Raw genomic sequence first — 10,132 nt, forward strand, 5'->3', positions numbered from 1 at the left:
GCAATTCAAACCCAATATAATTTTAGTGTATTTTGAGAAGAAAAAAGAGAAAAAACTTAAGTCATACATACCACCACTTTCAATACTTATATGGCACATCTGGTTATATTCAGTTGCTTCGTTTCAATCAAATTTCGCCCATAACGACAATTATCAAATTCAACCTTAAAGTTTATATTTAGCTGAAAAAACTAAATCCAATAACATTCAAATTCACATTAAGAACATTCAATTAGAAACTTCAGTTTTGTCTTTTGACACACTTATTTTTGTTTTCCACTACTTTTCAAACTTATGGCAAATTACATATTGTTTCAAGCTAATTGTAACTGTGATAACTGTTAAAAATAACGCTAAAAATGTATACTAAAACTTCATTTTAAGTGGGTTTAGTGTGTGTGTAAGAGAAAGAGAAAAATTTAAAAAAGGAAACTTGGTCAATTATTGTTACAGTATTGAAACAGCAATATGTTGATTAGATGTGTTTACGGTCCATTTTTGTTTACCATCACTTTCCATACTAAACTTATGGCACATCTGGTTGTTCAGGTGATTTGTTTGAATCCAATTTCGACCCTAATGACTGATCTCTCAAATTCACACTAGGTGCATCATTTACAAAAGGGCAACTCTGTAGTTTGTGATTGTGAATACTTTATATTTATAGTGAGAAAAAGAAACACTGTCAGTTTTAATTTTGATTAAAACGGTAATTTAATTCTTAAATGTTAGTAGGTTAAGATTATTTTTGCTTGCCACCACTTTTCAAACTTATGGCAAATTCTGTTGGTCAAGGGATTGTTTTCAAACAAATACCTATAATATATGGTATGTTTATTAATCAAACTTGTTGCATATTTTCAGATTATTGGATTCTATTGTATGTTAATTCCTGAGTAAATTGTGTTTTAATATTTAAATAATAAGTAAAAATGTTTTAAAAAACATTTGTGTCCTTTGCTGACAAAGAATGAGTCTCTACAGAGATGCCCAAAATAAGTTCAACGATCATCAAATCCGATGCAGAATTAAGAAATAGCCAGTTTTGACTCTGTATACATGAGTTTCTCATCAGAAAACATCATTTTGGTTACTAATATTTTTTGTTAAATGACTAATGTAGAGGAAAACCACTACACAAACTTAAAACTGCTTTGGACCTGCAATCCCACTAAGTTTTTAGAGCCACACAACCCAAAAATTCAAAACACATTAAACTTCACAAATTTATAGTCAAAAAGGCAACTTTAAAGTGACAAAAAAACCGACTAAATATTTACTCTATAAACAGTTGAGGTTATCCTATTATAACAGGTGGGGCCCCGGTATGCGGGGGCCCACTTAGCGGTCCGAAAAGGCCACTCGGGACGGTTTTCTTAGGGCCGCCGGACGAGATTGGTAACGTTTGTCCAATAACAAGATTTTCGGTCAAAGGGAAATCCCGTTTTAGGAAGGCAAACATTCCGTAATCAAGAAGCCGCATTCTGATGAATGGAAAAGGGGAACGTTTGTTTTCTGGGTAACCACTCCAAGAACCCGGGACGATGCAATTAGGTGCTATATCTCCGACAGCCTCTTTGGATGGTCAATATTTTGATGTTGGGTGCGGTTCTTGTCACCTGTATTACGGCTTGTGACTTGCGATATTCTGATACTTTACGATGTTAATAATACAGCTCTATTCAGTACGTTTTGTAAAAAATCTGTTGAAACTGACCAATCTTAAAAGCAGTTAGATTCAACTCCTCTTCAAGTAATTTCAACAATTGTGTGCATCTTGAAAAACATTTCTTGCTGTTACTTAATTAGCACTCCCGGACGCAAAACATTATTGTTTTCGCCATCACCAGTGTGATGAGACTCATCAGAATGTCCACTTCACGTCGTTCGAAAAGTCTCACTTTCCACACTGTTAGGAAAATAACTATTGTTGATGGCAGTTGATCTGCACTGATATTTGGGGTGGTTCACAATTACAGAAACATAAAATCGCACATTTCTTTACGCATTTGAAGATTTCTATGTATACTTATTCATATTCATATTTAGATATAAGTTTCATTGGGTAAAGCAAAGTTTTATGCCAAAATTGGTGAATATACACACTGCGTCCCAACTCGATATCTCAAAAACGATCAATTTATATCAAAAGACCTTGATGATATGATAAAAAATCAAGATATTTCTTAAGCTTTTTTAGCTTTTGATATGACGGACAATTCAGCTAAATCGTATTATTTTGATGTTAGGAATATGTTGTAGCTCTATGTCCTATTACTTATGGTCCATCATGTAATAGAATCTTGCCTTGCAACATAAAGCAACTAACCAAGCAAGATTTTTGGTTTTGACACTAGTGGAAACCTGGAAAAACGCAAACCGTATTTGCATATTGTATGGTTACCAAGATCCTCATACACTTAGAACAAATTTGGGACTTACATTTTTACATCCAGTATAGTTAATTTTAGCATTTTTTACGGAAGATAATATTCCAGAAATGTTAAAAGGACGGAATGTCGTCGTGGCCATAAATAAGACGAATCTAGGATCGCGCGTCATCCCTGACGTGGTGCATATTGGGCCCCGCGTCAAAAAGCGGGTTGTTAAGGTGCACCCGGTGCCGCCCGAGTATTTTTAATATCCCGGGGACGGGTTACTTAGGAAAATAGGATGGTAAACGAATCGGGGGGGATCCGATTTTTGTTTGTTTTTCAGTGCGCGCCCTGTCAAAACAAATGCAGGCGCGATTGTTGTTTCAAACAACAGTTCGACCTGTTTAAAAAACAGTCGAGTCTCGTTCTTGTCTAGTATTGTATTTGCGTACGCACTACAACGCCTGGAATATTGCCGTATAATTAGTTTTTATTGCTTTCGTCCTTGGGTGGTCTTCGGGACTCTTCAGCACAGGACCAAAAAAATCGAAAGTGTCCCGATATACCTGAGCCAATTGGCAAATTCCGCACTTTTCTATATATCTGACAACAGCTAATACAACACACCGAACTTTTCTTAAATTCTTTGGGGTCCTGTTTACTCAACCGTCCCTCCCGGATTCACCTCGGGTCATTGTAAAAATTGGATTGGCCCATTCGCCAGTTATTCGGTCTCATCGTTGTTTTCTTTTCCGTTCGTTTCGGGTGACGTGCGGGGCCTCCTCGAGCCAATTTTAATTACGGGAAGAAAATCGCCTGAAATAATATTTGGACAGACGTGGAGGAAGTGCGAAAGGATATTGGATGATAAAACGAGAGCCTTGACGGATTAAAAACCAAAAAGAAATCGTTACACTCCACGTGGCTGGTGATGGTAGTCACATTCAACGAGTTTTTTTTAGCAAGTAGCCTCTAAGATGACTGTACCTACTAGTCAAGGCAGTCATGTGCAGTTAGTTTTAAAGGATAGCAGCTGGTTTCAATAGCCCAGTCTGTTGTGTATGCATAGCACATGGTATCATCATTAGTTGTCAATTTCAGAAATAGAATTAGGTTACAAAAATAGAGAAAATACGAATACGTATTTTGGGTTTTTTAACAGAAGAAAAGTAAAGAAGTACAGAAATTGTTTAAATAAAAACTTTCAAAGAATTATGCATTTAAAACTTTCTGGGTGATAATGAAATAGACTATACGTTTGACAAATGCAGGACCAGTATTTTCTCCTCAATAACAATATTCAATAATATAAACCAACAAGAAGAACAGAACATAGACAATTTCAAATAAAAACTGAAGAAGCCAAACCTTTCATGAACAGTACGTTTAAAAACAAGAACTTGAAAAGAAGAAGAAGAAAGAAGAGAAAATTGTCTTATAGAAAAATTCAGAACTATTGAATGTGAACATGTGAGAGAAATTATGGAAAAGTCAAAACTGCCAAAAACCCAATCATTAGGCTAATAAACCTCAAGACCAGAACTAACCAACTAAACTAAACCAACAAGAAGAACAGAACATAAACAATTTCAAATAAAAACTGAAGAAACAAGCAGCCAAACCTTTCATAGACAGTACGTTTAAAAACAAGAACTTACCACAAAAACTCATTCGTGAACCAAAATGGTCTTATAGACACATTCAGAACATTTGAAAAAGTCCGTCAAAACTGCCAAAAACCAAATCATTAGGCTAATAAACCTCAAGACCAGAACTAGGACTTTCTGTATGTTTTCTGCTCGTCGAGAACTACACAGAGTCCTAAATATTCCTATACAAAATTTTGAGTTTCTCAGATATATAGGATTCAGCGTGTTTTTGTCAGGAAGCTGTAATGAAACAGTGGTCATTAGTTTCAAAGCCTCACATCTCGACTATTTTAAATAGAACACCCTGTATATTTTGAAGCCGTGTTCTTGCGGTGACCGTCATGTGACTTTTAAATCATAACATACCATAAATTTTATAAATAAAGTAAAATGAAATAGCATTTTAGAATGAAGAAGTAGAAAAGAACCAAGTTGAGAACACTGCTGATCGTCATAGAGGGAGATGAAGAAATAACACCATAAACTGTTATCAATTTAGATGACATATCAGATTGGACCAGAATCAAATGCAATTTAGTTCATCTGGAATAAAAAATCGAGTTGCTCGAAATCATCATAATCCTCTGATGTTACAACTAAAACAAATTTAGGAACCGAATCTATTAAGTGGGTAATTTATTCGTGTCGGTTTCGGAGCGACTGTTGATAATTTCCGATCCGTCGATCAAAGTGAGCTTAAAGAGGCGCAAAAAGGCCTCTAATCCACGCTTAGTCAACAAACAAAATTAAAACAGTATCAATACAATTAACTCCTGACATCCGACAAGAGCGCAATCCACTACGCAAACAAATTAAAACCGAACCCGGGGGAATTCGGGAGAGAGAGAGAAAAGCAGGCAAAACGGGAACGTCGCGGTTAATCCTTCCCGAATATGACGCGAGAGTCCCGGCCTGGATGGGAATTTATACGGGCGTTCCATATTCGATATTGAATAACAATGGGATAAGCCGTTTGCTGCTCGCTTTGATAAGACATATCCATTCCGAAAACCAATTCCGAAAACCGAAATCCCCTCGGGGGAATGAGAGGGGAAGGCACTTTTGTTTTCCTTTTTCCATCTTTGCATATATTACCCTTCCCTATTTAGCGTAACTGGAGCAGCGAGTTCATTATTATTACCCACGACTAATCAAGTCGTTAAGCTTCTAATAATATATCGTGTCTCAATCAAAATAAATATCCGCCCGAGTTCTAAACGTGCCCGTTCCCATGTTATTCCAGAACCTCAATGTCTACCGGGGCTATTTAAGTATATTAGAATATCCACGCGAAAACGCAATCACTTTTCAAGTCACACTTTCTGATGGGACGCGGTATTTGTCGAAAGATCCCAGTCGGTTTCCCATAAGGACTAATAGGAGCACATCAGACGTCCTGCGGGGAACTTCTCGGGTGTCTGCAGATGTTAAACGTCAACGTCAAACGGGAGACGGACAAGTAGGCAGTGGGTCCCGGACCTCCCGTCGGAATATTCAGTAATTTGACACCCACAACATTATTGCCGTATTGTTTTTTCCGATTAAATCTTAAAATTGCTAAGTCCTTTACAGATTTAAACCCATACAAGTTTTGCCTAACGATGTCTATATCAATCAATGTTGCAGCCACCAAATTTTCTGATAGTGCAGTGAAAAATATATTGTGATTGGTCATGAACAAGCCACCACAAACTACTCACTGTGTTGAGTTGTGACACAAACTATACCAACAATGCTGTGATTTCTGCACATGCTGAACTTGTGGACTTAACATTAATGCAGGCCCCATAGTCTCAAATAGGCGATGTAAATCATTTCTCAGCATAGTGGCTAGTTGTAATTGATCAAAAAAACAGCTTTCATCTTGCTGCTTTTTCTTGGCCAATCGCAAACTACGAACAGTGCTGTAATTTAAGCAAATGTTGCACATGTGGATTTACTTTAATCGCAATTCCAGCAAGTTCTTAGTAACATCACATTTGACTTCAAATTTTCTTGACAATAGAACAAACAACAAACAAAAAAAAATTAAACTGTTGGAAATACATTTTTTTCACACCAGACTAAGCTAAATCAGCACTTTACAGTCACGATTTCAATTTCCTAACTTGTAAATGGTTGTGACTTTAATGAGATAATAATAACGTGAGGGTTTGTTTGTTACAAAGCGCGGGCGGTCTTTATACACCCAAGTCAGCTTTAGGCCGCTTACAACCCTTAAAAGCTCTTTAATATACTCAGGTACTTTCACAGGTATTTTAGCCAGATTATAATATTACAATCAGGCTGTCGACAGATGTACTTAAGCTGTTAAGCTGATTTTCCCAAGCAGAAACCCGGTTCCGTCACGGATTTTTTGTTTTTCCGTGAAGACACCACCATTAATCACGCCTATTATTATTGTTACGTATAATATTCGGGAAGAGACATAGAAAAACGTAAGCGTGTCACCGTGTTGTTTTAAGCCGTACAGTGTGTCACAGGCGGTAAAAATAAATTACTCCCAAAGAAAAACATTTCAGGGCCGAAACGAAGTTCGGAGGGGCTTTGCCACTTTCGGCCGATTTAATTTCCACCTCCCCTCAGTCCCCTTAGCGCTTCCCGGTCCCTCCCTTGTCGTTCGAGAGGGCTTTGTTGGAGTGCCGTAACCGAAGGGGAAATCCTTAAAACAACACCGCCGGTACGTCAGCCGTCACTCTATGCCATCTATATTTTATTCGACATTTGCGGCTCTATGTAGGAAATACCTTTTAAGTCTCTTAGAGCAAGGAACAATGTTGCCAATTTTTGTTGTAAATACTACTGGCTGAAGAGCCACTGTCAACTCGCTTAATTCGACATTGTAAAGAAAAAAAAAGAAACTGAAAGAAAATAAACAAAATCTAATTTTCAGCAACCCACTCCTCGGACACCGGCAAATTTTCCAAGGCAGAAAGACGCGTGTCCAGGCTAGTTTATTTTGCCAGCGTCGGATCGTTTTAAACAATACTCGCGGGTATTTGTTAAAAAAACAATCCCGCGATGTTGTAACGAAATACAAAAAGAAACGAGTGGATACGATAACAAATAGGAAAATACAAGAGTTATCAACGGAGTTTTGATGCCGCCCAGGTTTTTTCCGTAGTAACTCTGAACAGAGCACGTGTCCATTGTGTTTTTGGTAAAAACATCGTTCAGGTGTTATTAGTTAAATTTCCTACTATACTCTATAATTATCAGAAACATATTCAGAGACGTAAGTCCAGGTAGATAGACAATTGAGTGATTGTCTTGAGTTTTCACTAAATTTTTCCTATAAGAATATCGATAAATTGTCTTATTTGTCCAACAAACCTTTCGCTTCCATAAGTTATGGAAAAGATATCTCAGCTAAAACGACCAGACATCTGATCCACAAATACACATAACACCAATTTGTTGTTTTCTGTGTTGTTAACTGAAATGGATGTTTCAGTGGAAATTGTCCATGCTATTGAACGGCCAAATCATTTTCGGCATACTAACCACAAAAATATCTGTCCGATTCTTATCAGCTCTACAATTTTATAGGTCGGAAACCCAATTAAAGTTATTGAACAAATAAATATATGGGACCCATAACTATTGAACCGATAAAGCTTGATCTTCAGAAACCGGGCATAAATCTTTCACTACACTATCTTCGTAACCAGTAACAAAGGATAACACTATACTTTGTCTACGTTCACTGTTCATTACCACTAGTATCAATTAATAAAATATCAACTCCATACAACCATTGGCAATCTTAAAATAAATGATAATTTTAACTTTTATTTGATGATTTAAAATGTATGAATGTGTGGTTTCACTTCGGCTTTCACACAAAACGATACGTTACAGATTAAGTTACATCAAACTGTAAAAAAAATTAAAAAGGTTTAAAATCTACTACTCACTCTGGTGTTTTTAAAGAATATAAAAATATTGCAAAATTTGTAAAATAAAATTTATTCGCTACATCGACGAAGTAATAAATCAGTACAATGGTTCCTTGTTGACTAATATGCAGCCTGTTTTACAGTGCAATTGTATTAAACGGCTTGATGCTTCTTTGCAATTTGTTATGGTATGTTTCTCCATTAGGCTAATGTAAATCAGCCGAACCCAAGTTTCTATCCTGACAGTTTTATTACTTCGTAGATTGGGTGAAAACAAACGATTTAATCTAAAGCAACAAAAGTATGACGTCAGAATTAAATAATGCTTAAATTACATGGGAACTAAAGACGCAGATTATGACCTAACCGCCATTTTCTTTGGTTCGTATCTTACCAGTTGGGTTTCTAACTGCCAATAAACATTTTGACAACAATTCTAGGCAAACTTAAATAAGCAAATCTATTGTAAGTGTTCAGCTCGTTTTGACTAGAACAAAGGAACATTGTAAACTAACAATAAATATAATATCTGCATTTCCAATTCAGTGCCAATCATACTTGCAAATTATTTGAAAGTTTGTATTTTGGCATAGCAGCCAAATTAGAACTCATCCTATTTTTTCTGAAGTGGGTATGTTGAGAGTGTATGTTTTGAAGACTCTGAGAAAATCATAGGAATATTAAATCAACACCTAAACTTGCATTGCTTGAAGACTTTTGTAGACTCCCATTATAGGAAAATATTAGCTAGGATCTCAAGTAATTCGTCCCCGTTTAAATACGAATTTACGGCCCATTTAGTATACAGGGGCCTGACGGCTGCCAAGATATATGAAACAACACGGGCCCGTCGTAATTTGCGGCTAATAAGAAACGCAAACACAGATTAGAGGGGGCGACACACGTGACAAATTAATACGGCCCGTTCACCCGACTTTTTGCCTATTAACCAATCTGACAGTGACAACGCGACTAAAAAAAAAACATGTCAAAGACAAGTTAATCCTCCCAGTTTTCTGGAAACTGTCAACGTAAAACAAAACGCAAGCCGTGGAAACCAAATTTAGATCCTCCAAAAATGGGAACAAAGGAGCCCTGGCTTTAGTAGAATGACAGCTCTATTATATCCAAACCCATCGATTCGCGTTTGTTATTTCAAGCACACGGCCAACTGGACAATGGGAACGCTTCGCCCGTATTGCCCTTTGTTCTCCCCACGAGACGGGCTCCCATTGGTTGGCAGCCATGTTGGATGTCTTTTGTTAGCGCGATGATGGCGCGACAAGGAGACGGTTTCAATTCAATCAAACCGCTCCCAAAGTGTAATTATATTGTTATTATAACGAACACCAGAAGGACAAGAGACGGGTGGTAGCGTTTTCTTTCCAATAGCATCATGAGAATTACGCCAAGTTAAAACCCGAACGAAAAATTGTGTAAATATGTTGACCACCAATAGATACTAAGCAAAACTAAGAACTTAATTGAAACTAATTAAAAAAATTAAAAAGTGAGGTTAAGCTCAGCTTCAAGTACTGTTTTTTTATACTTCCACTTTCACTCTTTCACAGCATATTAATACTTCTATGATTGTGCACGTGACAGTGACAAAACTAGATTTTTGACAGCGCCCGGTAAAACGTAAATATCCAACTGAAAATGGCAGCTTTGCTGACTCAAAATGAGGTTTTTAGCGTTGTTAAACATTTCCTCCGCATTTTTGCTATGCAAAATTATCAATTTTACATTGACTATATAAATAAACAACTAAAACTGCATAAACAATTACTCTCACAGGTTGATGCGAGGTTCGGTGATGTCCGGCATCCATCCTCCAGGACCTGATGGACCGCTCAGAAAGCACAAACTCGACGTTCCCAATTACCTGCAAACTGAGTACACGACATTTCGTACTGAAATCGCCAGAAAAACCACGAAAATTTGTGAAAAACTTTAACAACAAACTGGAAATTTAAACCATATGCGCCATGTTGATTTACTGACAGAAATTTCGGGGGCCGAATAGTGGCGCACTCTATCAAGGTCAGATAGAACTCGCACAATATCGACGATCGAATGGAGAAGAGTAGATGGAAGAAACCTGCACCAGCACAACTGTCTGTCTTTGTCTTCGTTCAAATACCTGACGGAGATAACACTATAAATGGATCCGCCCCGCTCTAGCAGATGACAGTTTGACGTTTGAAAA

The sequence above is a fragment of the Ips typographus genome, linkage group LG7 (genome assembly GCF_016097725.1).
Source record: "Ips typographus isolate SLU linkage group LG7, UJ_Ityp_2.0, whole genome shotgun sequence".
In the NCBI taxonomy this organism is placed as follows: domain Eukaryota; kingdom Metazoa; phylum Arthropoda; class Insecta; order Coleoptera; family Curculionidae; genus Ips; species Ips typographus.